At 31.1% G+C, this 18,215-nt stretch overlaps 1 long non-coding RNA gene across 1 annotated transcript in view; it reads right to left on the reverse strand.

Annotated features, from left to right (window-relative positions):
- LOC124356872 overlaps positions 1–13,588 on the reverse strand; it is a 53,307-nt gene extending 39,719 nt beyond the window's left edge. The window contains exons 1-2 of the long non-coding RNA XR_006921902.1: positions 13,378–13,588; positions 3,566–3,725 (exon numbers count right to left, since the gene is read on the reverse strand). This is a non-coding gene — a long non-coding RNA (uncharacterized LOC124356872). The remainder of the gene's footprint in view (positions 1–3,565; positions 3,726–13,377) is intronic.
- Between the last annotated feature and the right edge of the window lie 4,627 nt (positions 13,589–18,215).

An 18,215-nucleotide genomic window follows, 5' to 3' on the forward strand; every position in this document is an offset into this window, starting at 1 on the left:
TCCTTAATAATATGCTTAGAATGTCACGGCATTTTGTGTTAAAATGTGGTAAATGCGATAATATACCCCTACCGTACTCCTTATACTGTATAATGATAATCTGTATCTACTGGCCAACAGTAACATTTAATTCAGTATCTCCTAAATCTACTCGTAATTCATCATGTCACATCCTACATGTTCAATATAATACAGAATGGATCTAGTTAGAATTAGTTTTTATTACATTGTTGGCTTAACTTTATGAAAATCTCTTTGTTATTTCTGTTTGCCCGTATGGTATCTCGAGAACGAAGTAACTTACAGACTTGAAATTTCTCATGAAATTCCATTCTGTATGAGAAACATTTAGTTCGCTGATGGTGTATATCACTCAATTGGATTTGGTTGATCATTATCAAGCCTCATAACTCGAAGGGATATAGGGAATAAATAAATTACAGTATACGACCTGTAACTTTACTTCAAAGATTCATCATTATTCCTAACATTTGCGCCAATTAACGTATATAAGCTATGGAATTACTGAATTAGTTGGAGTACCCGAAAATTAAAGTTAATGGTATTTAGCAATCGGATCGTATACAGTTTTATTTACATAACAGTATATCGATGTCTGCATCTCCTACGCTACAGACAAAATCAACATAAATGCACAACAAACCAACACGAGCACCTTTCCTGAGAATTACAGCAAGGCAATAAATTTCAGGAGTTACATCGTTCTGTGAGTGCAGGTAAAATGCAATGTTATGTTTTATGTGCAAAGCTATACCTTCACCTTTTACTGGAGATTTTTACATGCACATTACGGTCTGACCTCAATGTCGTAAATTCTCAAACACTGTAATAATATGACATCGTGGAGAAATCCATCCACGTCTCTGACATACCGAGTTTATTTCAGTAAAAGTCACTTGAGAGACTCAGAAGCTTACAAATCTAATGTTTAATAGACAAACGTTTAGACAAAACCTTTTCGGACACTTTGAAATAGTCATTGAGGCTTTAAAATTTGACTGTGGGAAATATTCCACCTGGTGTACTAGGGTTGGGTGCGACATCTAGAAAGGTAGGCCTACTGTTAATAAAACACTGCATGTTAAAAGACTTAATTATACACATTTACTATGTAAAATCTCTATTGCTTTTGTTATTTTCCAAAATCCAGTTAATAAATAAAAAAAAATATTTATTATTTTTCCATCTAAGAAATACAGATTTCATTCCATTCGCAAAGGTAAAGAATTCGTTTCGATTAGGTAAAATAGGGAATTGTATTATCTCCCCTAAACTATTACAACGCAATAATGTTTCATGTAATACGTCAAGTGTGTTTTCACTTTTGAATATGTTTTTGTTAAAGCATCCATTTGCAAAGAAAATATCGCACATAGAATTACTGCTATTATCAGTTAATTAGACAGCCTGGGCAGTATCTGAGATTTTAAGAATGGACAATAACGACTGAAAATGAATAGCTGTGAGCATGAGGGTTATGGCATGAATGAAGGAGGATACTGCTTCATTCTTTTGTCATGTCAGCTTTCTTTTACACACCTCGTTACTGTTTGCTAACATATTTTTTTAGTTTCATTTGTGTTGTGCTATCTCCAGTTCGTTACTTTTTTATAATTAGCTAAATAGGACTTCATAATCATAATTTAATTAAATATTTAAATATTCATAATCATAATTTAAGTTTACGTTAATATGTTTTTAAAGGGAAATAAAACTTTCTAGCGACTACAGAACCTTGAGCACCTCTAATGCTGGACTTATTTTAGAGGTCGTAAAAGATCACATTTTTTTTACTGATTCATGTGAACTACAGCCCCAATCAATTTCCTTAAAACATCCTAATTGGTGATTTATCAGTGAGCTTCAAAAACTTTCATACAAAGATATTAACTACAAAGTACAGATAACAAGGATAAAATTTATATTCCTGAGATTACGTTCAATCTTCACTCTAATTCTAAGTTTCCCCTTTTAAAATGATATTAGAAACACCTTTATCAGTGAATGTCAACTTAAGGAGTTTTATTACAATATTTTACTATTTTAATTTTGTACGGCATTGTTTAATAAAAAAATTTCGTTTAGTAATTGAAATAAAAAAAACTGATTTTTGAAACTAGAACGTAAGTTTCCAAAGCCTTTCTTTCATTTCGTTTCTCAGATGTCCGATTTGAATATTTCAGATTTAGATTACGTAAGATTAAAGTACTTGATATACCCTATTATAGGCCCAGTCAGATATAATGAGACGATAATTTTTATCCCTAATTGCACACCTAGTCGCTTATTACTGTAGAATAGTTTTAGTTTCGTTCGTATTATTAGCCTAGCACTAAGTAAGGATATTATTGGCCATGCTTTAAAATAATTCGCTGATAGATTATTAAGAATATTTTATCACTAAAAGAATGCAAGTCACTTTGGTTATAGGAATGTCTTACATCTTCATAATGTAGATACAGGACATATTGTTATATTGTTAGTATGAGTTGTTACCACTGGAGGCCACGCAATGTAGGAATAAGACACTTACTTCTTCTTCTTCGTTATATATGAATAAAAGAGAAGAGTCCAATAGAATTGTCAATAATTAAAATTAAACGGCAATTCACTTCTAGTAAACGAATACAAAAGACGCAGGTAAAACGCAGAAAATAAAATTACTACATTAACGTTAAGTATTTATCATGTTTTGCAATGAAAATACGATACTAGAAGGAAATATAATTATAATTCTATTCGCCAAGAAAGAGTCTCAGGTCTTCAACACGTTGCTTTAGGCTATGAACTTTTTATTTGATCTAAACGTTTAATCTTTTGGTATGGTTAAGAATGATACAAGTTTATTAACAATTTTCAATGATTTGTTTGTAGTAAGTTATTTAAAGCTTATTCTAAGTAAGAGATTAAAATAATAAATACCGCCAAAGTAATTCCGAGAGAGACTAAGGGGCAACAAAAATAGCTAGGCTATAAGTGACTCAGCCATGCACATGTCCTACCGGAACACGACCACATGTGTCTGCAGCACGAGCACTGGGACAATATCCTGTTACGCCTTAGAGGCGCAAACAAACCATCAGTGAGCGCGAATCCGTTTTGATGATTATTGAGCCTGCATCATGTCAGAAACATTTAAGATTAAAACATGCGTTTGGTAATAGATTAAGTAAAGCTGTCACACGATTTGAAATTAGTTATAATGAATTCTTCTTTCACTTTTCCTACTAACAAAGAGTGTAAACCAAGAAAATGGGATTGATAAAAACTGAGTATTTCCCGTTCTTATGTGTTTTGTGTTTCCTACGTACATGTCGCCCATTACACAACGTACTTTAGATTATGTTCTCATCATTAAGCAACAAGGAAGTATGATTTTTTTTCCAGATAGTCTTATTGTGTTACTAAATTATAAGAAAGACCGTGTTTTAATTCTATTTAAATGAACTGAATAAACATGTAACAGATAGTAGTACAAGAGATAACCTTTGTGCAGTAACTACTAAACTGCTCACCCAAAGACAATAAACTATGCTGATGTTACCTTCTGTCTGCGTAGTAACACATGTTGTAGGCCTCATCTACATTTAGATTAGCACCCTCCACTGCGTGTCACGGACTTTAGTACGGATGAACTAACATGATGCTGTGTCACATATCACGTCTGCAGTGTGGTGTAATACGTTTGTGTTTTTGACAGGTCTCTGGAAAAGTAGGGTACACATGAATGCTGGATTTTTCTTTGTTCTTACCACGTATGTATACGGCTTCATGGCACCTTCTTTCTAGACAATAATTTCGAATGAATGACATATTATTCTAAAATCCAGTCTAAATGATCACATATTATAAGCTTAAAGCGTGAATTTCCAAGCATATATTATTACGAGATGTTACTACTTTTCCAAACTAAGCGGGTACTAAATTGATATAGTGCAAATAACTCCACGTTTTATTACAGCGTGTTTTTTACAAATTTAAATCAATACAAAAAGTTCTATGTCATTAGGCCCAGTAACATTTTTTACATTTTAAAACTCAAATACAAATTTTCCGAGAGGTTATAAAGCTAAAAACCCGATTAAGAGTCTAAATAAAAATTCATCAATCCTATCAAAACGTGTTTTTTTTGCAAAATTCCATCATTAATTAATTAAATTTTAAATTAGCAGTTTATTGCTTGATGTTTTAATGGTACTTTGGAAAAACCTCTTCAGGTGTATCAAATGTTTGAATTCAAAAAGTAATGAAATCTAATAAAATATTTAAATATAAATGTATTACTTTGATATTTAAGTTTGATGGTAGGAAGGAGTTCATAAACCTACCCCACCTTTTAAAAATAGTATTTCATAAACTAATAATTATGGGAAGCTGTTTATTTAAAATTTTTATTATTTTATTAGGTTTAAAATTACTATTGATTGCATGATGCAGAAATTGGATAAATGTATTGCGTCATTCATAACAGCAACTAATCCATTAAACACCAGCTGCTATAAAATCCGTTAGTGTGCTACAAACCTGAAATAAAGTTGCAAACCTTAAAACTGTGTGTAGAATGGTGACTGAAGTGTAGAAGTTTAGTAACCCAAACTGAGGTACTTAATTTGTTGTCAATAAATCGTATTCTTCATATTTATATCATTAATGGGTCCAATTTTAACGTAAGATATATATTGTAGTTTAGTAAAAATAATAATTAAAATGCATTTACGAGTTATGACAATATTATATAAAAATAGTAAATAACTTATTTTTATTCAGGACATGCAGATTTGCTTTTTGATATTTTTCATTTCAAGGATTCAAATATAATCTTATGCACTATATGTTTTTCACGAAATATGTTTAAATGACGTTTTTATCAAAGCAATTTCAGATTATTTTTTAATTGTATTGGTTTTCTAGGTATAATTATTTTGATTGCCACTCATGCAAGTTTAGGTATGCAAACGGCTACGAACACGTACACTAAAACAGATCAGTGAAACCTTATTCATTTCGATATGAATTATTCGATATATGTGTCCATAGAAAAAATCTAGCCTCGGATTGGGCATGGATAAAATTATTCCTTAGTCTGTAAATTTGGACACCAAACATTGTATTTAAATATTTGTAATTTACAGAACGTACCAAATATTCCATATAGCAAGTTACGACCAAAGCTGTCAAAATTTAATTTCAATACATAGATTTAGTTGTAACAGTAGGAGTGTGATCCATACCTCACTTTAATTATAAATGTAATATACTGTGAAAAAAGATACTAGTTTACGAGTTTAATAATAAATACGTGCTAATGTAAATCTTATGATTAAAACAGGACCGGATTACTTTAATGATAGTGTGTATACATAAGTATGTGTGTGTATTTATTATAAATATAAACTGAGCCATGTTGGTAACGAATAACAAATGTACCTACATATTGATTTGCCGTATGAAATACACAGCTGCCGCGTACCGTCACGTCCAGTGGCATCACGTACACAGGGTACGTGCAACATGGCAGTATGCTCTATCCTGTAGCTCATAGTCGAGAGCCTCTATCTGCCGGTCAAAATAGAAACACTATTACATTACTTAGTTTCAATAATCTTCTGGCCGGATAAGTAAACTGCTATTTTATGAATCGTCCACAAGTATAAAATTGTTTAAAAGTAAAATATTAATTACCATCTACTAGAGGTTCTCTGGTATAAAACATTCCCACTCCTTCGGAATTCGAATATTATAACGAGTATATTAATGAAAAATATTATTAATTCACAGCTGATTGTTTTACCACTCGATATTTCCATCACTTTACCAAAATTAGAACGAAATCGGTTTAATGTTTGTATTCTTAAATTAATGATCGTCTCAAGAGCGAATCTACAATAGCTCATCGAGGGATTGAAGCTAGTTGTACTGGTTTATATTGCAGCACCACACATGGCGAGGCATTATGTCATGTACAATGTACATATGAGCCAAGCTATCTGCACGCGAGTGAGCCGGCCGCCAGATTCGCGGTATTTCCCGTGACCCAAGAGGACACACGACAGTGCGTAGGTGAGATCAGTGTTTCATGGAATGCTAGTACAACCTCGGCCGCTCACTAAGAATACTTGGCTTATCTGTAGGTCCATCCTGTCGGCGATCCTGTGAAACACGAGCGGCCTGGACGGCTTTTCCCCTAACGCTTTTCAAGTTATATGGGTCCGTCGCAATTCACTTCTTTAACCGAGCACACTGTTCTTAGAAATATACTGTATGTGGGGAAAAATTACCTAGGCTATATGCCCAAATCTGATTTACTGTCGTCAGGTGCAATTTTCTTACCATAGTAGGTTTTTTCGCCATAGTAGCCTAAGTGTTGGATTATTTCAAATCCAGAAAAAGGTACTATTAAAGCACATAAAATTTACTCCTTTCTTCTTATATGTCACGTTTAGTAGTATCTGAATATCATCAGTACACAGTTAAGATAGTGTGACTTCAAGAAACTTTCGTGTAAACCCAAAGAACATAAAAATAAATTCTGTTATATTTCGATAAAAGTTTATAATATAAACCTTTTTCAATGCAATATACTTATGTTTGCAATTTTTGTGTATTTAAGCAATTCAATGTAACTTGGAACATTCTAATCCAACAACGGAGTTGTATAGGTAAATTAATTTCTAGTTCTATAATAAAATAAGCGATTAATTATTGTGTGCTAAAACGAAAAAGTAAATAAATTGCCTGATTTCAATTCTTTATTTTGGTGCAATGATCAATGATGGCTTATAATTTCTACGATTCCCTGAAAAGACCTACCTAGGTTAAAAAAGTATTCCCTTGGGTTACCAGTTATTAATTAATTACTATTTGTTTTAATGTTCACTGCCACCATATAGTTTAGTTCACTAATATGGCCCAATCAGGTTGAAAATTCCATGTGCTCGCTAGGGCAGCAGTTAATTAATTGATACTTGCTCCAATGATTATTGATAGTCTATAATTCAATGATTCGCTGATAAGGCCCACTCAGGTTGAACATTCTGATATTCCCATGCGGCATCAATAAATACTAGTTATTTATTAGTGATCCACTGAATATTCTTTAAACTAAAATACTCGTAATATAAGGAAATTACAAATACATATTAATACAAATACAAGATACGAATAAGGTTTGAAAAATCTAAATGTAAGCTATATTCCATTATTTGTTTTGATTTCTGAATGATTTATGCATAAATGGAATAGAACAATAAGAAAGACAAACTAACTACCTTATTAAGGATTTAAATACATTTGTACCTAGTGATCCCCAAAGTTATTAGACAATATTTTCTCAGGCCTACATAAAATAAACACAACTCAAATGTAGCTTTTCATATTCTTTGAAGTTAAGGCAGAAACTCAAAATCTCTTTTATAAATCACCTTAACTATGTTAGGAGCCTTTAGACGAACTATTCAACTCTATTTATTACGAAGGAAGTAATTAGTTACAACAAATAGAACACTAATCCACTAACACACACACACACACACTAATTGTTTCTTTCTTTCATTTGATATTTAAATATACTACCCGCTTGTACTTTGGCTTGTTTGCCGTTGGAATGTAATAAAATAAAATAAAATAAAATAAAATAAATCCTGATTGTAAATTAAGCTAGTTATGTGTACAATGTAAATGCTGTGCGCGTTGAAAACTGATTTCATTATGAAATATAATGTAATAACCATCAGAAATTATTTGCAAATGAAACAGAATCACTATATTATTTAGTTTTTAAGAACAATGAAATAACATTTCTTGCTCTTCCAAACCATGGTTTATTTACAAATGTGTTACTTTACTCAAAATTAAATGTTTCTATAAAATATTGCATTACATAAGGCAAAAAATAATGTTTTTTTTTTTAATTTAATAACAGCTTCAAAGTCGAAATCCAGGATTTCCTACTTTATGTGATTTAAGAATCGCAATAAATGACTTTACAAGACATCGGTAACTAAATAATGTATATTTTCATAATATCAAGAATTAATTGTTTTATTGTAATTAGAAGGATTTTCGTTTCTCTCTATCTGTTTATCTGTGTGTATGTGTTAATAACACGGTATTTTGATGACTATATAACCTATATGCTTGAAATATTGTATGAAGTTTCATTTCTGTATAAGCGACATCGAGTTCAAAGACGATGCATGTCACTCTGTGTGATTTGTGAGTCTCATTGAATATTTTTCATTGGTTAATGAGTAAATATTGCAATGAGAAATCATCAGAGTATATAAGTTTTTAAGTAAACTGAGTAAAATAATATGACATTTTAACATGTGCAGAGTATCACTACTATTATTAGCTTTGGACATACTAATATGTTGCTCATTATGCCAAGCCTGAGTAGGATTCTGACCAGAAGTCAGGTGTGCATCTACGTTATGAACTAATTTACTCTAGTATTTTATACGTTCATATTTCTCAAACAAGTTAAAACCTAAAGAACAATTCCAATGTGACAACTTAAGAGCAATAAAATACTTACTTTCAACGTTACATTTGTATTTATTCACATGTCAGATTTGCACAAATTCGACATGAACAATATTACTGCATATACATATGTTATTTCATGATATAACTATTATTGTGGTAATTTAATTGAGTACAAAATAAGCGTAAACATTTCCTGCATACGTTTTACCACATGCATATTAATTCATTCATTACGGTTCATATGCACGATACGAGTAGGAAAATGGTGTACGGAACTTGCATGTTGAGTATTACTACGTCCATTATTACATCACACCACCTTCTCTTCGCTAATTTGATCATACATTGTAATCTTGCTATTCTATCTGTTCTTAATATTAATCTAATTTATTGCGGTTGCTAATCTTATTTTTATAATAGATATTTGGAGAAATACGAAAAAACCTCTAAGAGGTTTTAATCCCCTAATGGAGTTATATCCCTTCCAGGATAGGTCAACATGTTATGAGTGGTTTATTCTTTACAGATAATAGAATAGGTCGCTACAGTATTCAACTCTTATCTTCCTGCAGTTTTATCGGAATATTATGTTTTATTAAAGTTGAGATAATTATCAGAATAATCACGTTCATTAATCTCCGAATAAAGAACATACTGGCAAAGTGTGGTCTTAAAAAAGGTAGCAAACGTGTTTATAATATTTCTTACTTAGCAATGCATGGTATATATTGTGTACGCCATTAAGGTTAAATACGGAAAGCAACACTAATGTAGAAACCCTCAACACTTTTATTTGTTTTCGATACATAAAATACATATAAATCAAGTTAATCTATTAACAACAGATTGCTTAATATGACATGTTATTTGGAAATATCTCTTTTAGCATGTAAATAAAATTTCATTTTTGATTTAATAGCCAACTCTCCGTAATACTTTTAGCTTAAACGTTTCACTGTTAAGTACATTTAAGTACGCGCTAAGTAACATAAAAAAGTCACGATAAACCATGTTTGAGAATATACAAAATGCCTGAAGTGACATTGGTACATAGAAGAAACATTGTTCTAATACAAACGTTGCCATTTGGTTGTGTTTGCTTTCATAATTAATTAGTTTTCTGGTAGGTATAAACAACTAACAATGTGTCTCATGAAAGCACTATCTCGTTATAAATAGGTTAAGAGTAAACATATAACAGAATGACAGTACTCTTAGCAGTTTGGTAGTGTCAAGGATGGAAACATATATCTAAATAATTGTTTTCATATAGCTTAGGGGTGCTTAGGAAGACATTGGCAAAAGGCTTCCCATGACGACACCATCAAAACTGGGTTAAAATGCTCCCAAAGCAAAGTGAGGGAATTTGGTCCTGCCCGACCACTTAAGTGACTGACAATAATATTGTTGCGTTCAATAGATTAGCGCAACGTTTTTTGTTAGAGAGAGCAAGGATAAATGTTTTGCATACATATTACAGATGTATAAATAAATCATGGACTAGTTGTGTACAAGGTAGTCATTTTATATTAATTCAATAAAATGACATAATCAGAAAGAATTACAGTCTAAAGGTCACTTTTTAGTAATATCCTTATCCCACCATGTGTGGAAGTAAAGATAGTTGGCTATTGTTGTTATTATCTTCTTATCTGACCAAACCTTTTCTATCCTGATTCCAATCTATTGATATGTGCTCAACAGCATTATACTTATACCTAAATATTTACGTAAAAGTAAAATGTAACTATTATAGAGTATGAGTAAAACACGTTTGCAACGAAGAAGAATAATGATGAAAATAATTGCTTCAGCTGCTTCCAACAAAACAAAGATATAGGATTTATCGTGAGTTACTGGTAACATATCAGGTTGTGTATCTTTGCAACTGACGTATGGTTGGATACGCTCACAATAAGAATGTCTGCCCTATTTATTGGGCGAGACAAACGAGCACCGTCTGCCCCACATGTTGGCACGCCACCACATCCCGGGATCATTAATAAAAAATGTCACCTTCAACTTCCCCATCAATTTCACATACATACTAAAAATGATAAATTTATTATTAGAGTAGGGTGGAACGAATAAAAGGTAATACAGACTGTTCGGTTTTAGTTACTACTATTTAAAAACAATCCTAAATCTTCTTATAAATAAAAATGAACCGCAAAATGTGTTGGTAAGCGCAAATCTCGAGAACGGCTGGACCAGTACGGTTAATTCTTTTTTTTAATGTTCAATGAAATCCATGGAAGTTTTTTTTTTTTTGAAGCAAAATATAAAAAAAGTTACCTGAAATATTTTAGAATTTAGAAAAATTGTCGTTTTTGCTTTTAAAAATCCAAATTAAACTGGCACTAAACAGCTTTTCACACCTTCAGTTTTATGTCGACAAATTGGTTGAAACATCTGTTTACATTGAAATTTAATCAAATACTAAGTAAACAGTGCTTGATTAGTAGTGCAATGCAGATAGTAAATAAAAAGTTAATATACAAATTTTACTCCAGATCGCCTAATGCATTTTAAATATTATTTAAACACTGCTATGTAACCAACCTCAATGAACAAATTTATGAATGTTTTCACATAAGTTACTTTAATCTGGTGGGCTTCCTTGACATTGTGATATGGCATTTTAACAATGGCTTTTGCAAAAACATAGAAATGAACAGTAAAATGCCTCAACGATTCATTCTTTCCCTGGGTACAGTCCAAAAAACAAGTGTAACGTAAAACTTTAATAACGATTATTTTTTAAGGTTATGCACCTTAATAAGAATTTCCACCTTATACCGAAAGTACATAGGAAGTAGGCATTACTTCCCCTTGGCCGTAATAGGTCCTACGTATGTGTATATTTTCTTCATCAGGCCAACAAAATAAACAACTATGTCCCTGGAAATATTTAAAACTGAAAATAGATTGCAGAAGCCGATAGTAGACGATTTTGACCAAAGTAGATTTCCGAGAACTGCATAATCGAACGTATCTAGAATTTGATCGATAAAATATTGCAAGCTGAAATGTGACATAGTGAGTTAATTTAAACGATCTGAAGTAGGCACTTTTAAACCGAAGTAGGCTTCTCGGTTCTACGTTAGTATATTTCTTTTTCTTCGTCAGGACAAGGCAAACTCTACTATGGTACTGGAAAAATATTAGACCTGAAAAATGTGATAAAGGCTAGAAATAGACGCTTTTTGACCGAAGTAGGTTTCCAAGACCTGTGTATTTGTATTTTGTTGATCAGAATAATAATGCTGGCTCAGCTGGGGCGTATATGTATATTAGAACCAGAAATGCCCCTAAAAGTACAAGATATGATGTACGAATCAAGTTAAACTCTGATACTATTTACCACGAACGTAAATAATATCTACCATCAGCATGCGTACTTACGTTTTAAAATTTCCATAGGACTCTATAATATTACATCATAAGTGCTTTTATTAAGTAATATAAGCACTTCGGGTTTGAAAATTGCGTGTGAAGCCGCGGGTAACAGCTAGTTTATTATAAAAATACACTAAAAACTCCAAGAGTAATCTTGTTTTTTTTTTATCTAAACTCACAAAAATGTTTTGTAGTATACATAGAAATGAATGGAAATTTTATTAAATATGTAGCATTTAAAAAAACTAAAAAACATTTTTCATGTTTCACAACTAACATATAAAATAAGTTAATTTACAATAAACATCAGTTGACAGTTGATATTACTTACTACATCGCTCTAATAATCCAGTATGAATACAATGTGTTCTCACTGTTTAGAGTTTCACTATTATTCTCATTATATGCATCATCTCCAACATAATCATGGATATGGTGGTTAAAACTTCATTTAGCTTATTCATCAAAGGTAAATATTATGATACATTATGCTTGAAAATGAGTAGCGTGTTATGAATTATTAAACTGCATTATTACTAGCGAATTGATAATATGTGGTTACTGCACACTTCATCAAAAATTCTCTTGCAAACATTTTGAAACATTGTGCTTACAATTCAAGAACTGCCAGTTGTGTTGTAAAATAATAAAAGTTTTAAAAGCCAAATCGATAATAGGTTATAAATTGCAAAGGTCGGATTTCAGAAAAATGCTTATCTCTACATATTATCATATCCTTGGAATTATCTTCATTGGACAGTAATAAACCCATAAATATATGTCCATAATCACTGAAAGAATTTTAAAACACTCAAAATCATTACATTTTTACCGAGGATGGCACAAACATACTTTAATAAGGAATGCGATGATAATAATTAATGGGAAAATGTGTTTATCTGAACATCATCCTCATTAAATGTGGATTTCGGTTCTCATGATATTTAATAATAGTGAACAGGGATGATGTTTAGTAGCTCCTAGTGGACCACAAATTTAACAATGGAATTCAAAAACATTATATGGTTGCATTCTTCTAGCACTCACGTGCATCGGTTGGACTACGACCCGTTCCTACAACAGTCCCGGATATATTACTAGGGTGCGCTATTAGTCATCCATTAGAAAAACAGTAGACCTTTGATGATTATAGCTTTCAACAAGAATTCTATTGACAATGGTTTCTAGCTTCAAACACTTCAAAAAATATATACAAAATTAAAGCAGTAAATATTAAGGCAAAACCCAAAAACATATACTAAAGTACGTGCTTTTATACTAGTCACCACACCTTATCTTTTCACCGCCTATATATTAGCACAACGGCATTCTAGGAGCGGGTTCGACAGTCAGTCAGTTAAACAGTATTTAAGCACGACATAAACACAAAAGCTGAATAAACAAAAAACAAGGAATTGCATATAAAATGAGCCACACATTTCTAAACTTAATTAAGTTTTAGTTAGTTACCTTATAACAGTTTGAAATGCTGTTAGGAAACGATTCCATTATATGTTACAAACAATAAACCAGACGTATAAACACTATACAATTTTGTTAGTATTACTTGTGTTAAACTGTAAAGGCTGCAAGATTGTCAACTTGTATGTGGCCGAGTAATATAAACACCCAATGAGTGATTTATTCCTGGCACGAACAACTCCCCGTCTGTGTAGAGATAGAATAAATTACTGCAGCCAGCTCTGAGTACTTTGATGAAAAGCAGTTAGCTCGAGCAATGGGGCCAATAGGTCAGACTGCATGTAAACAAACTCGGCTACGACTGCACTCCGCGGAGTGTTAACCGATCAACATATTGGGGATTTATAGATCAAACCAATACGTCATACGTTTTAGCGTATGTTTCAAGGGCATCTAAAGTGTCTAGAAATAATTAAATATTTAAAATATATAGCCGATAAATTCTACAAACTGTGTACAGTGTTCTACTGTAATATTAAAAATTGTATACACAATAATCATCACACGCTTAAATTGGAGAGGGCTTATATCTTGGATATCTTAAATGCAAGCCTATTTCAATATTCATACAGTTTTAAAGGTCTACATTATTAAAACATAACGTTATAAATCATACGTTATACACACTATTACTTACAATATGGTGCCTATTGAAATTATACCTTTACTTATTCTTTAAACACCCAACATTTAGTACAAGGTAAATGTTTTAAGAAATGTATAGAAAATAAAGCCATTAAGGAATTTTAGTAATACAAGTATTGAAATTTATAATAGTATTAAGATTAAGAATATTAAATTTAGTGAATTAGTAATTATTTTTTATGTATCACCAAGATTGATTATTATAAACAATAATCCTATGGAAAATGGTGGGCTTTAAAAAGGTTCAATATTAATCTTATTGTAACAGCCACCATTTTGTGATTTATAAAGGTTATGCATTGCAGTTTGTGGTATCATAAATAAAGGAACTTTAAAATTATATGCGTATTGACCTATGCTTTCATTTAAGAAAAATTAAGAGTACTCTCCTACAGGCCGTCCCTCCAATGTATGTGTGTTATTGCATAAAAAATAGTTTGTGGATATTTTATAGACTAAGGTTTTAAAATGCGGTGTTTCTTGACATTATACATATTATCCTGTATAAAGAAAAACAGGACTGTCGATATTTGTTTACTATTTTACAATCCGTTTGTATGTATTTTGTGAAGTAAATATCGCTTTGATAGTTACAAAAAGATTGACTCAATCAAGGTTTAATTTGCCTGGTCGTCCTGGTACTTCTTCCAGAGAGGTTAAACATACCAAAATAAATGGAAACCTAAATGTTTATGTTGCTTAAAAAGAAAGTTGATATAGGAAAATCTATCATTGTATCCAATAAAGTGGACATTAAATGGCAAAAATATGATGGTTTGAAATCCGCAGTTATGGAAGTGTATCTTTCAAGATAAGAATTAATGAACCTAATGTACAAAGAAACTTATAAAATATTACGTGACATAAGAATCAAAGACAACTGATACTGAGCAATATTCTGTTGTAACGCCTGTTCTCAAATCTTACAATGCCTTGAGGCCTTATTTGAATGTGTAGCGGCATAATAGGCTTTATAGCAATAAAACAGTTTTATAGATTGTATTAGATAACAAAACTTCCTTTCCTTTGCGTTTGGTGGGTGGACTCATTTTTACATCATGTTATGGTTACTATATAGAAAGCACTATTTAAAATAATAACACACAATACTACAAATGTTAAAGCTATAATAAAAATTAAAGAAATATATGCGGCTCTAATCATTGCAAGTAGCTCGTGGCCAACCCACTATTTATACAGTAAAGACCGGAGACTGTTTACGATTCTCCACGCTAGTCTCAAAACCCCAGAGAGAATCGCTGTGCGGGATAAACTATACCACTTTACTGACCCTCCCCGTAAGTGAGGCAAACTGCCGTAGACCCTTGTGGGGTTTCCACATTTTTATGAGAATATTCATGAGCATGAGTATTTAAATCAGTGCTGATTACTGTTTATTAGTTATATATATAGCCTAATGTATCGCTTTCAATTGGTCGTCTTAAAATAATCTTACAAATTGATTTTTCCCAAATAAAATCAACTTCTTTAGTTTATCATAACATTTAGTGAAAAGGGAAGTTTCTTTAATTAGTTAGTATTTTAATTAAATTCAATACATGCATGAATAAATTAAAAACGTGTTGAGAAAATCGTTTGAAGGGTGCTTACATAAAAATAAGTTTTAAATAACACACATTGTGCAGTTTATTATTAGTTTTATTCTTTAATTTCCAAACTGCGTTTTTCAAAATACTAAACAATATATGAAACATCTAGAAGCAATAAACTTCGTATAAATTTCAATGTGGCAGCATTATATTTTTCTTATGTTTATATATCTTCATATTATACTAAAACGTTGGTTGTAAACTATGGAAATATTGTATACAGCATATTTAGTATACTCATTATTAGTTTTTATTGCACATGTATTATAGTAATGTTCTTTCAACACAGCATAATATTAGTATCCTAACGGTTATTTACAGTATATATCTATATTTAAAACTGTTAAATTCATGTGGTTTTAAAAGTGAAGGTGGATGTTATAAGTGCGTCTGTAACTGTAAATAAAATATCCTTCCTGTTTAAAATTTCGTGTTTGGCTTGCGTGTTTTCTAGACTTAGTAAAGAAAATTATTGTAATAAAATTAAGATAAGAGTTTGTTGTGACTGTAATACATTTTGACACACAAATGTCTTTACGCATTCTTCTTCAGAGAATAATATAATATTGATTTTGAGAAACTGATGCAATTAATCTCATGTAGTGATATCAAAGAAGTGTAGTAAGTCCTTTCTGCTCCATATTATGTTTAATGGTGCTTAAGGGATTAAAATGGACATTCATGAGATTTATTACAGAGAAAAGTACTCAATTCTATTCAGTTTCAAAAATATCCTAATTACTTTGAACTAAACAATAAATCATGCCTTGTTTGTTCAGCAGTTACAGGGGAAATACATTTTTAATGCTATTACGTCATTAATATAAACCAGACATATCTATTTTGTTTAAATAAGATAAAAAATCAAATATAAATAAAAGCATTGATTTAAGAAGAAATAACAAACACAATATTTTGTATTTATGAAACCTAACATAAATGTTTAAGTTTCGTGAGGGTTTCCTTAAAATTAGGAAACAGTATTTTATTGGTAAAGCTTGAGAAGTGGTGAATAATATATTATTGTCTTCAACTAGATCTGAACGATAAAAGTATTCTTGAAGCATTTGCTTCACATTTAAGATTTACTTGTTAAATCACTAAAAAAACAACAGGATTTTAAATTAGACAAAATTTAAAGAGGACATAAGTTAAATAGTAATTTGAGCACGTAGATTACCGTTAAAGTGTTGCCGTCACGAGGTATATAAGTACATTTCCATTATACCAGGATACGTTATAAAATACTAACACTTTGGACCACGTGATAAATTACTACTATTGCTTAATGATGGTGTAGCAAGTGAGCTGTTAACAGGCACTAAATCAGGCAATAGTTACTAGGTAGTTTTATAAATCTCTCTTCTGTATTCGTATTGGTTTTAGGTAAATTCCGTTGATGAATTTGAGGAAGTTTCCTGAAGGCACTGATTGAAATTTGCGTAGAATCATCCGAATTCCGGATCTGATGTTTTTGATTAATATTTAGCATTTGTCTTGTATAATACCATAGATAAAACATGCTAGAGTTTGTTTTATCTATAATAATACTAAGTATAAGATCTACTTTTTGTAAGTGATTGGAATAAATTTCAAATTCTAAAACCAGACATTGATATATGAAGTACTGATATTCAAAAAGAAGTTATTATTATTAATTTATTATTGTGTAATTCGTTACGATTTGGCAAGTCTTGTCATTATAAAATAAAACGTTTTAAAATAGTATACCACTATTTATATATTTAAATTATGTAAATACAGCTGGACGAGGAAAATCACTCTGACAGTTATTTGCGATTACAAGGAGACGTTATTGATAAGTATGTAAATGATAAAAACTCAATAAGTACATTCTATTTTTATTCTATTTCTGTACAATAACTTTAACAGAAGTTTACAGCACTCATCACAAAGCATTTGTAAGTCAAATGCAGTATCATTATATCACAAAAGTATGGTGTAAAACACGTGATACAGTAAAGTAATTAGCCTTAATAAGTAGGTCACTTAGCCAATCTGGATGTAAATGAAGCTTGTACAAAGGAGTTTGTCTACTCCCCTGGTTCTTTCTGTAGATAATTAACTGATTGTTTTCCTTACCAGTACAAAGCTGAATTAGTACATCATTAGTATCCTCACAAAAGGCTTGCCACGAGCGTATAATTGTAATTTGTCTATATTGGTTTTGAATTATATTCCATCATTATAAAGAATGTATATTTGTAAAAAAATAGGGATTTATTTTCAATATGATTGATAGCTTAGATTCCCATACAATTACTCTTTTCTAATAAAATTTTCTATCAGAAACATCAGATTTCGATTGAAGATATTTTATTTAGTTAAAATTGCGTACTTAACTTTAAAGTCATTGCTTGTGACGTTATAACCTTCAATTGTTCTTGTTGTACCTATCTATAATCTCCACGTAAACGTGTTTAAAAATCTAATAACAATCCCAAGCCAATGGACATACTACGTTGAAAATTATAATGATGAAGAATTATGATCTTTGTCAAGTGTAATACAGGACATAGATTAGCGTTTGAAAGAATTACTTCACGGAAT

This window comes from Homalodisca vitripennis, chromosome 3 (assembly GCF_021130785.1).
Source record: "Homalodisca vitripennis isolate AUS2020 chromosome 3, UT_GWSS_2.1, whole genome shotgun sequence".
Classification (NCBI taxonomy): domain Eukaryota; kingdom Metazoa; phylum Arthropoda; class Insecta; order Hemiptera; family Cicadellidae; genus Homalodisca; species Homalodisca vitripennis.